Source organism: Trichechus manatus, unplaced genomic scaffold (genome assembly GCF_000243295.1).
Source record: "Trichechus manatus latirostris isolate Lorelei unplaced genomic scaffold, TriManLat1.0 scaffold00161, whole genome shotgun sequence".
Classification (NCBI taxonomy): domain Eukaryota; kingdom Metazoa; phylum Chordata; class Mammalia; order Sirenia; family Trichechidae; genus Trichechus; species Trichechus manatus.
This window is the reverse complement of record NW_004444097.1, coordinates 4,323,312-4,334,347: the sequence shown is the minus strand read 5'-3', so window position 1 is coordinate 4,334,347 and position 11,036 is coordinate 4,323,312.

Below are 11,036 nucleotides of genomic sequence, written 5' to 3'. Positions count from 1 at the left end.
TTAGAAAGTTCTATACCTACACTGTTTATTCCCTCTTTCATTGTTCTGACATTGTTTTCATTTGCAGATTAACCTCTCTGGTTCCCTGTTGTAATTCTTTTGGTTTTGGATAGTCCTTGAGAGTTCATTTCCTAGGTTGTTATCTGGCTGGTATGATCCTGCGTCCCAGATTCAGCCTGTGGTCTGATGTTGTTTGTTCTCAGGCCAAAGGACTCCCTTTAATAATTCTTGTAAGTTTGGTTTGGTTTTTACATAGTACCTTAATTTCTGTTTATCTGGAAATGTCCTAATTTCACCATCATTTTTGAATGAGAGTTTTGCAGGATATATTATTCTTGGCTGGCAATTATTTTCTTTCAACGTTTTGTATACGTAATCTCATCGCCTTCTTGCCTGCATGATTTCTGTGGAATAATCCAAGCTTAGTCTTATTGTTTCTCCTCTGTAGGTGACTTTTTTTTTTTTTTTAGCTGTTCTCAGGATTCTTTGTCTTTTGTTTTAGTGAGTGTGATTATGATATGCCTTGGTGATTTTCTTTTGGGGTCTCTCCTGTATGGGGTTCGTTGAGCTTCTTGGATGGTCAGCTTTTCATCGTTCATGATATTGGGGAAGTTTTCTGTTGGCAGTTCTTCAATGATCCTCTCTGTGTTTTCTCTCTCTGTTGTGGAACTCCGATCACTTGTAAATTTTTGCTTTTGAACGTATCCCACATAATTCTCAGGGTTTCTTCATTTTTCTTTGTTTTTTTTTTCTTTCTGATTTTTCTTCAAACAGAGATGTGTCCAAGTGTTTGTCTTCAATTTCACTAATCATGTCTTCCATCGTTTCAAACCTGCTCCTCAGCCCTTCTGTGATGCTGTCCATTTCTGAAATCTTGTTGTTTATCTTTTGGATTTCTAATTGTTGTTTTTGTATGATTTCTAGTTGTGAATTTATTTTGGCAATTTGTTCTTGTATTATTTTCCTGAATTCTTCCATTTTTTGGTCTGTATTTTCCATGAATTTGTCTATTTTTTCCTAATTTTTGTCTGCTTTTTGCTTCAACTCTTGGGTAGCTCTGGATATTAGAGATTTGAATCCCCTATCAGGTAGTTCTAGTGCCTTTTCTTCTACTGGAAAGTCATCTGGTGTTTTATTTTGGATGCCTACTGGAACCATCCTGTCCTGTTTTTTGTATGTTTTGATATTGTCTTCTGTCTTCGGGACATTCAGTAGTTATTTTCTTTTTTTACTGATTGTAGATTTGTTTGTTTTTCCTGATTTTTTGTTTTTGCCTGAGCAGGTGGGCTGTGCATTCTTTATTGTTTGCTCGTCTGTGGACATGATACTTTTCACCTTCTTGTCTAATGGGCAGTGTCAGTTGCTCAGCTATGGTGCAGCAGGGCAGGTCTAGCTGAAGGGGAGTTACTGGGGTGGGTTGTTTGTGGCACCTACTAGGGCCAACAGGGCGAGCCTGGAATAAATGCAGGGCAGGTTCCAGTAGGCCATGCCTGTGTTGCTCTTGGGCGTGATGTTCAGCACACAGTGAAGGTAGGCAGGAAGGAGGGGGGGAGACTGTGATGTGTGGAGCTAAGATGGGTATGGGAAAGAAGAGAGAGAGGAGAAAGAAACAGGAGCCAAAAACAAACAAACAAACAAACGAAAGGAGTGCTAAGGGAGCTTGCCATTGGAGTGGAGAGATGTGAGACTGAGAAATGGAGAAAAACAAAAAACAAAAAAGAAAAATGAAAAAGAGTAAAAGAAAAACAAATAAATAAAAATTAGGGAAAAAAAAGCAAAACAAAGTCCCCAGGGATCTCACCAGTGCGGCTGCGAAGACTGGGGAAGTGGCTCCCAGGCTGAGAATTACAGCCTGTCTAGAAGGGGTAGATGTGTCACACAGAACCAGGTATTTAGGAGACAGGAAGAGAAGGTAAATATAGAGAGATAAGAAACTGAGAAATGAAGGAAGACAAAAAGGGACAAAGAGAAAAAAAAGAAAAACAAACAAAAAGAAAAGACAAAAAAAGAAAAAAGAAATGCAGGGATCCCACTGCACAGCTACACAGACTGAGGAAGTAGTTCCTAAGCTGCGCAGTACAGCCCAGCTAGAAGGGGATCCCAAGTTAAGAAAAGAGAAAGAAAACAAAGAAATCAAAACAGAACAAATCAAAACAAACAAACAAAAAAAGCACCGGGGATCCCACCAGCCTGGTGGCTCGGATCGAGAACGGGTTCCACTGTCAAGTGGCATTTTACAGCCTTTCGGAAAGAAGCAAAGATGGCTCATGGAGCCAGGTATTTGAGAGAAAGGAGGGGGAAGTGGTGAGAGGTATGGAAGAAACCAAAAGAAGTGGAAAAAAGCAACATCAGCAACAAATAAATGGCACTCAAGGAGCTGGCCAGTGTGGGCAGGTGGAATCCAAGTGGCAAAGGGCTGAAGCTGGTGTCTCCTGGCCAAGGGACTGTGGCCACAGGAAGCAGAGGAGGCCAAGTGGGGGTGAAGAAGGGTGGTGGGTGGGAAAGTGTATATCTCTGGTCACCGGTTGTTCTGTCTGTTGAAGTCCTGTGAAGGTGCTTTCCATACTCCCTGTTCGCTGATCTTTGACAGGAGTCCAAGATGGTGAATCAGTGTTGTGTTAGCTGCTCGGGACCTCTGTACGTATCTCTCCTCGCTCTCTGTCCTCTGTCTCTTTCTTATTCCATTCAGTGCTTGGCTGAGTTCTTTATCTCTTCATTTGATGCTAAGGGTTTCAGGATTGATGTTTGTCTCTGTTTGACTTAGTTTTTCGGGTCTTTGCTGTGGAGGGACTGCATGTTGCTTCTGTCTATAGCACCATGTTGGCCGGAAGTCCCCCCTTTTTTTTTTAATCCACTGTTCATGATCAGGAATCCCTGGGTGGTACAAACAACGTGCTCAACTGCTAGCCAAAAAGTTGGAGGTTTGAGGCCACCCAGAGGCTCCTCAAAAAGAAAGGCTGGTGATCTAATTGTTGAATATCAGCCATTGACGAAGGGCTGTGGAGACCATGATCTTGGAGAACATTTAGCTCAATTGGCATAGCATAGTTTATAAAGAAAATGTTCTACATTCTACCTTGGTGAGTAGCATCTGGGGTCTTAAAGCCTGTGAGCAGCCATCTAAGATACTCCACTGGTATCACCCCTTCAGGATCAAGGGAGAATGAAGAAAACAAGATACAAAGGAAAGATTAGTCCAAAGGACTAATGGACCACAACTACCATGGCCTCCACCAGACTGAGTCCAGTACAACTAGATGGTGCCCAGCTACTACCACTGACTGCTCTGACAGGGGAGCACAACAGAGGGTCCCGGACAGAGCTACAGAAAAATGTAGAGGAAAATTCTAACTGACAAAAAAAGACCAGACTTACTGGAGATACCCCAATAGTATGGCCCCCAAACACCCTTTTAGCTCGGTAATGAAGTCACTCCTGAGGTTCACCCTTCAGCCAAAGATTAGACAGCCCCATAAAACAAAACAAGACTAATGGGGCATAACAGCTCAGGGACAAGGACTAGAAGGCAGGAGGGGAAAGGAAAGCTGGTAATAGGGAACCCAAGTTTGAGAAGGGAGAGTGTTGACATGTCGTGGGGTTGTTAACCAATGTCATAAAACAATATGTGTACTAACTGTTTAATGAGAAACTACTTCTTCTGTAAACCTTCATCTAAAGTATAGTAAAAAAAAAAAAATCAGCCATTGAAAACCCTATGGAGCACAGTTCTACACTGACACACATGGGGTTGATATGAGTCGGAACTGACTGGACAGCAAGTAGTATGTATTCATGGTCACCATTATTTCATAACAGAAAGGACATTCTACCACACCCACAAAATAGGATAGACAATCTAAAAAAAAAAAAAAACCTTTACATTTAGCTTCATAAACACTCTACTAAAATGTCCATCCCCCACCTCCAGCTTTTAAAATTATTATTATTTCTACATAAACTGGTGAAAACTTTTTCAAAGACCAGCATTGGGGACCATTTTTCCATTGTTTTTGACATTCACAATCAGCCACTTGCAGATGAGGAAACTCATCATCTGATGAGTGGTTGAATTAGGATTCAAATTCAAGTCTCACTGCTCCAGAACCAGTGGCTTTTCCCTATTCCAGATTGCTTCCGTGTAACCAGGTTGCCTTTGTGGTACTCTCAGTAGATAGTTGGTGGAAAACTGGACCTGATTTGCTTTTCAGTGTTGTGGCTAGACTTGGGTCACCAGAGGAAATCCGGTAGATCAGATTTATCTTTGATCCCAAAATCACTGAACTCATCATATGACCTTAGGCTTTCAGGTAATTACCTCCCTAATTTCATTATTTGCTTCACCAATAAAGCCATCTGTATAGGTGATTTCAAGGAGAGGAATACATGTAGATTGGTAGAAGAGAATTCCAATCTACCCATATACATCTACTGACTGATGCCTAAAATTCCTCCATTTTGATCTTCTCCATTGATGAGTTTAAAAAAATCATTAAAAACTTGGAATTGAGGCAAAAAAGTGGACAGCATTTCCTTTCAATGTCATACTGGAGCATTGTTTAACAGTCTCAAACAAGAATTATTTATCTAGGGGAATGTGGCTGTGTTTCATTTTGCTTTTTACTATTAGGGACTTAGACTCTGAAGTTTCATGTTAATTTGTAGACCTTGTCTGGAATAGAGGCAAATGATTTCTGTCCAGTAGAAAAGATAACTCCAAAGGTTATGGTTTTATTTTCCTGTAAAACATCAACCAGTTCTGTCTCTAACTCAGCAAGCTTATTACAGAATGCCTTTTCTGGTAGACTGTGTAAATCCCTGTTACTCTATTTCCCATTTGAACCAGCCTTACAACACTGATGGTTCATTCCTTCTTTCATGAATTGAAAAAAAATCTAAAGGCAGTCACCACCAACACTGCTTTAAAATGTTATCAAGCATTTGTCTCCTAGTGTTAATGAAGAATTTAAACAGATTTTGAGAAGTTGAAAGGTGCAATATTTGGGATCTGCAGATGATGAGGGGAAGAAATAGCCTGGAGGGAGGCAAACGCTGCATGAGGATGGAGATTAGCTAGACTTCTCAGGAAAATCATACTAAACACCTTCATTTTTTCACATTATTCCTCTGACTTTGAACAGTGGCCAGTAGGATGATTTGTTAGAAATCTGATTTACAGGAAATAATGACTGGAGAAGAGATGGAAAAGCTAGTTGGTGCTAGTCAAAGTGAAGGATTGGAATTTTATCTTGTCAGTTATGGGAATCATTAAAAGTTTTAATCTAGGAACTGATGTGCTTATATTTTTGAATTAGAGAGAAAGATAATTCTAACAAGAATATATTGGATGAGTGGACCTGTAAAAAACACGTTGCCGTCAAATCGATTTCAACTCATAGAGACCCTATAGGACAGAGTAGAACTGCCCCATAGGGTTTCCAAGGAGCCACTGGTGGATTCGAACTGCTGATCTTTTGGTTAGCAGCAGCAGCTTGCCGTAGCTCTTAACCACTGTGCCACCAGGGCTCCTGTGTGGGTGGAGGGAGAGTCTCAGTGAGAGAAGGCCAGGGCTCGACCTATAGCAGTGTGAATGGAAAATTGAGGATAAGATCAAAAGCCAACTCAAAGGTGGAATGGACAGGCTTGGGATTGATTAGATGTGGGGTTTGAAGAGAGAGAGGCGTACAAGCTGACAGCTGGATGGATGGAAGGAAGGATGATGATGCCGAAATCAATAAGGCACACAAGGAGAGAAGCAGATGTCAGAGAAGAAAGCTCTGGTTTTGATCCATTGAGTTTGAAGATGGCCAGTATAATATGCTAGCATCAGAAGTCCTCTAACTTCAGGGTGAGAGAGGCAAATCAAGATTAGGCCAAAGCTGATTCCTATGAGGTAGAAGTCAGACATACCTCCTCTCTCCAACTTTTTTACCAATTCTGACACCAGCTGGCATCCCACAGCACTCTCTACTTTTCTGCTGGTTTTGATAATTCATTGCAATGGCCATACAGAACTCACAGACCATATTAATGATTATGTGGTTTATTAGGGAAGCAACCAGCTACACACTCAGGATCAGGATCAACTTGGAGGTAGCAGGATACAACTCAAGAGTCAGGATATAGTTTGTCAGTCAGGAGGGCTTCCAACCAAGACAGCTCTTAGCTCCTTCTCAACTTTGCCCATAAACAGGCCCTTAGCTTGGGCCTCTGCCACCAAGCCACTCTGGGCCGTGACTGCCACTGGGCTTCACTCTTGGCCTCTGCCCTGCTCGGGCAAGTGTTAGCTCTACTGACAAGTGCCTGGAGGCACCCCAATCTAGCAGCAAGCCTCCTGCCCAAATGCGCTCAGCTCTCTTGTTTCATGAGTCAGTAAGTCCATTGTAGCCGCCTTGCTCTGTGGGCTGGGAAACCCACCGCAGCCGTCTTGTGCTGGTCTCCTAGTTACACTGCTTGCACTGCTGTCATTGTTTCTCTGCTACTAGACTCTGCTGTGGTTGCTACCATTTCTTGCTGTCTCTCGCTATCTCCAGTGTTAAAATCTCTCTCTCCTGTGTCTAGGCATTTCTCAGAACAGAGGCCCCGGGTCCTTGGTCCAAAGGAAGCGCTCCACTCCAGTTTCCTCTTCTTGATGGTAATGAGGTTCCCCTCAACCTCTGTGGGATTGGTCGTTATAAGCCTAGCAGGATGGCAGAACTAACCATTCCCCACAGTAGACAAAAAGTCACCTAATTTGCAAAGCAATAGACCAATCCCCACAAGGGTTTTATGCACCTTATTTGCATAATAAACTGTCCAATCCCTGCAAGGTGTGTAAAATAGACCAATCACAGGGCAGGCTGCAGCCCAGCCAATTATTTTTAGCAGAATTATAAACCTAAGGCCTGAAAGGCCATATATATGAGAAACCCATTGCACTGAAGTCAGAAATTTCAATCTGGAACGTTTGGAGACTCCCCATCTAGAGTTTGGAGCTAGAAGGAGAATTTGGGGTTAGCAGGACATTGGTTATAAATTGAAGATATGGGTATGTGTATGATTGTTGAAGGAAAATGCATCACTGGACAACCTCCCCACCACTTCACTGGCTAGGGAACAATGGCATGATTCACCAGAAGGCATACTCTTCAGTAACAGTATATTGCTGCATTTTCATAGCTGTGAACAGTTCATTGCCCAGCACCATAACAAAGAGCATCCATTCCCTTCCAAGACAGACTTGTTTGTTCTTCTTGCAGTCCATGGTATATTAAATACTCTTCTCCAACACCATAATTCAAAGGCATCAATTTTTCTTTGCTCTTCCTTATTCATTGTCCAGCTTTTGCATGCATATGAAGCAGTTGAAAACACCATGGCTTGGGGCAGGTACACCTTAGTCTTCAAGGTGACATCTTAGCTTTTTAACACTTTAAAGATGTCTTTTGCAGCAGATCTGCCTAATGCAATTCATCTTTGATTTCTTGACTGCTGCTTCCATGGGTGTTGATTGTGGATCCAAGTAAAGTGAAATCCTTAACAACTTCAATCTTTTCTCCATTTATCATGTTGGTTATTGGTCCAGTTGTGAGGATTTTTGTCTTCTTTATGTTGGGGTATAATCCATACTGAAGGCTGTGGTCTTTGATCTTCCTCAGTAAGTGCTTCAAGTCCTCTTCACTTTCAGCAAGGAAGGTTGTGTCATCTCTATATCGCAGGTTGTTAATGAGTCTTCCTCCAATCCTGATGCCCTATTCTTCTTCATATAGTCCAGCTTCTCAAATTATTTGCTCAACATACAGATTGAATAAGTATGGTGAAAGGATATAACCCTGGCACACACCTTTCCTGACTTTAAACCATGCAGTATCCCCTTGTTCTGTTCGAACTGCTGCCTCTTGGTTATATACAGGTTCCTCGTGAGCACAATTAAGTGTTCTGGAATTCCCATTCTTCGTAATGTTATCCATAATTTGTTATGATCAACACAGTCTTTGCATAGTCAGTAAAACACAGGTAGGCATCTTTCTGATATTCTCTGCTTTCAGCCAGGATCTATCTGACATCAGCAATGATATCCCTGGTTCCATGTCCTCTTCTGAATACAACTTGAATTTCTAGCATTTCCCTGTCAATGTACTTCTGCAGCTTCTTTTGAATGATCTTCAGCAAAATTTTACTTGTGTGTGATATTACTGGTTTTGTTCAATAATTTCTGCATTCGATTGGATCACCTTTCTTGGGAATAGGCATAACTATGGATCTCCTTCAGTCTGTTGGCCAGGTAGCTGTCTTCCAAATTTCTTGGCATAGATGAGTGAGCACTTCCGGCTCTGCATCCGTTTGTTGAAACATTTCAATTGGTATTCCGTCAATTCCTGGAGCCTTGTTTTTCACCAATGCCTTCAGTGCAACTTGGACCTCTTCCTTCAGTACCATCAGTTCCTGATCATATGCTACTTCGTGAAATATTTGAACATCTACCAGTTCTGTTTAGTATAGTGACTCTGTGTATTCCTTCCATCTTCTTTTGATGCTTCCTGTGTCATTTAATGTCTTTCCCATAGACTCCTTCAATATTGCAACTGAGGCTTAAATTTTTTCTTCAGTTCTTTCAGCTTGAGAAATACCGAGTGTGTTCTTCCTTTTTGGTTTTCTAACTCCAGGTCTTTGCACATGTCATTATAATACTTTACTTTGCCTTCTTTGGCTGCCCTTTGAAATCTTCTGTTCAACTCTTTTACTTCATCATTTCTTCCATTTGCTGTAGCCACTTGATGTTCAAAAGCAAGTTTCAGAGTCTCTTCTAACATCCATTTTGGTCTTTTCTTTCTTTCCTGTCTTTTTAATGACCTTTTGCTTTCTTCATGTATGACGTCCTTGATGTCATTCCACAACTCGTCTGGTCTTCGGTCATTAGTGTTCAACACATCAAGTCTATTCTTGAAATGGTCTCTAAATTCAGGTGGGTCGTACTTTGGCTCTCATGGAGTTGTTCTAATATTCTTCAGCTTGAGGCTGAACTTGCATATGAGCAATTGCTGATCTGTTCTGCAGTCGGCCCCTGACCTTGTTCTGACTGATGATATTGAACTTTTCCATCATCTCTTTCCACAGATGTAGTCGATTTGATTCCTGTGTATTCTATCTAGTGAGGTCCACGTGTAGAGTCACTGTTTATGCTGTTGAAAAAAGGTGTTTGCAGTGAGGAAGGCGTTGTTCTTGCAAAATTCTATCTTGTGATCTCTGGCATCATTTGTATCACCAAGGCCATATTTCCCAATTACCGATCCTTCGTTTCCAACTTTCACATTCCAATCACCAGTAATTGTCAGTGCATCCTGATTGCATGTTCAGACTGCAGAAGTTGGTAAAAATCTTCCGTTTCTTCATCTTTGGCCTTAGTGGTTGGTGCATAAATTTGAATACTAGTCATATTAACTGATCTTTCTTGTAGGTGTATGGACATTATCCTATTGCTGACATCATTGTCCTTCAGGATAGCTCTTGATATGTTCCTTTTGATGATGACTGCAACGCCATTCTTCTTTACGTTGTCATTCCCAGCATAGTAGACCATATGATTTTCCAATTCAAAATGGCCAATACCGGTCCATTTCTGCACAATAATGCCTAGAATATCGATGTTTATGCATTGCATTTCATTTTTGACAATTTCCAGTTTTCCTAGATTCGTACTTCGTACATTCCATGTTCCAATTATTAATGGATGTTTGCAGCTGTTTCTTCTCATTTTGAGTCATGCCACATCAGCAAATGAAGGTCCTGAAAGCTTGACTCCATTCATGTTATTAAGGTCGACTCTACTTTGAAGAGGCAGCTCTTCCCCAGTCGTCTTTTCATGCCTTCCAACCTGAGGGGCTCATCTTTTGGCACTACATCAGACAATGTTCTGTGACTGTTCATAAGGTTTTCACTGGCTAATTCTTTTCAGAAGAAGACCACCAGGTTCTTCTTCCTAGTCTGTCTTAGTCTGGAAGCTCAGCTGAAACCTATCCACCATCGGTGACCCTGCTGGTATCTGAATACTGGTGGTATAACTTCCAGCATCACAGCAACATGCAAGCCCCCACAGTACAACAAACTGACAGGCCCGTAAAACTTTAGCATGTAGCTCTAAAAGAGAAAGATTCTTTTTTTTTTAATTTAAAAACTGTAATTCGGAGAAAATTTTAAGTTGCTTTAGAGTAGAATGTATGGGGCCTTAATATCCATTGAGTCTTCTGTTGGTTAGTTCTGCTCTTCTCTTGGTTCTTTGTTCTAACAATAATGACTGCATTATAATGATGACCTACTATGTGTAACACACTCAGCTAGTCCTTACAGCAATGCTATGAGGCAGAAATAATTATCTTTGTTGTACAAAGGAGGAAAAATTGGGGCTCAGAGAGGTGAAGTAACTTTCCAGAATGACATAGTGATGTGAAAGGAAGCCTTACAGACAAAAGTATTTAGAGAAGAGAAATTGTTTACATTGCAAGGGAGTTCAGGCTTTAGGAAGATTGGCTCACAAAATAAAAATTATCGTGGATATTTAAAGGAAAACCGTAACATTACCAAAGTTACTAGTTAGTCTATTCATGATGGAAAAACAATAATTTTTCTCCCCAATTATCACATCTGCCAACATCATCAGAGATCTTCAGTAACCAGCATCCCAAAAGCTGTTTGTTTAGGGAGTCTGTAAGTTACAAGAAAAGCTCAAGATATCATTTATTTTGGGGGCTAGAATTAGATGGAACAAACCTTTTATTCCCATTTATTTGTTTACATATTTATTTAGGTTGTTTGTCTTAGTCATCTAGTGCTGCTATAACAGAAATACCACAAGTGGATGGCTTTTAACAAGAGAAATTTATTCTCTCACACTCTAGTAGGCTACAAGTCCAAATTCAAGGCATCAGCTCCAGGGGAAGGCTTTCTCTCTCTGTCGGCTCTGGAGGAAGGTACTTTTGGTGCATCAGTCTTCCCTTGGTCTGGGAGCATCTCAGCACAGGAACCTCAGGTACAAAAGACCCACTCTGCTCCCAGCACTGCTT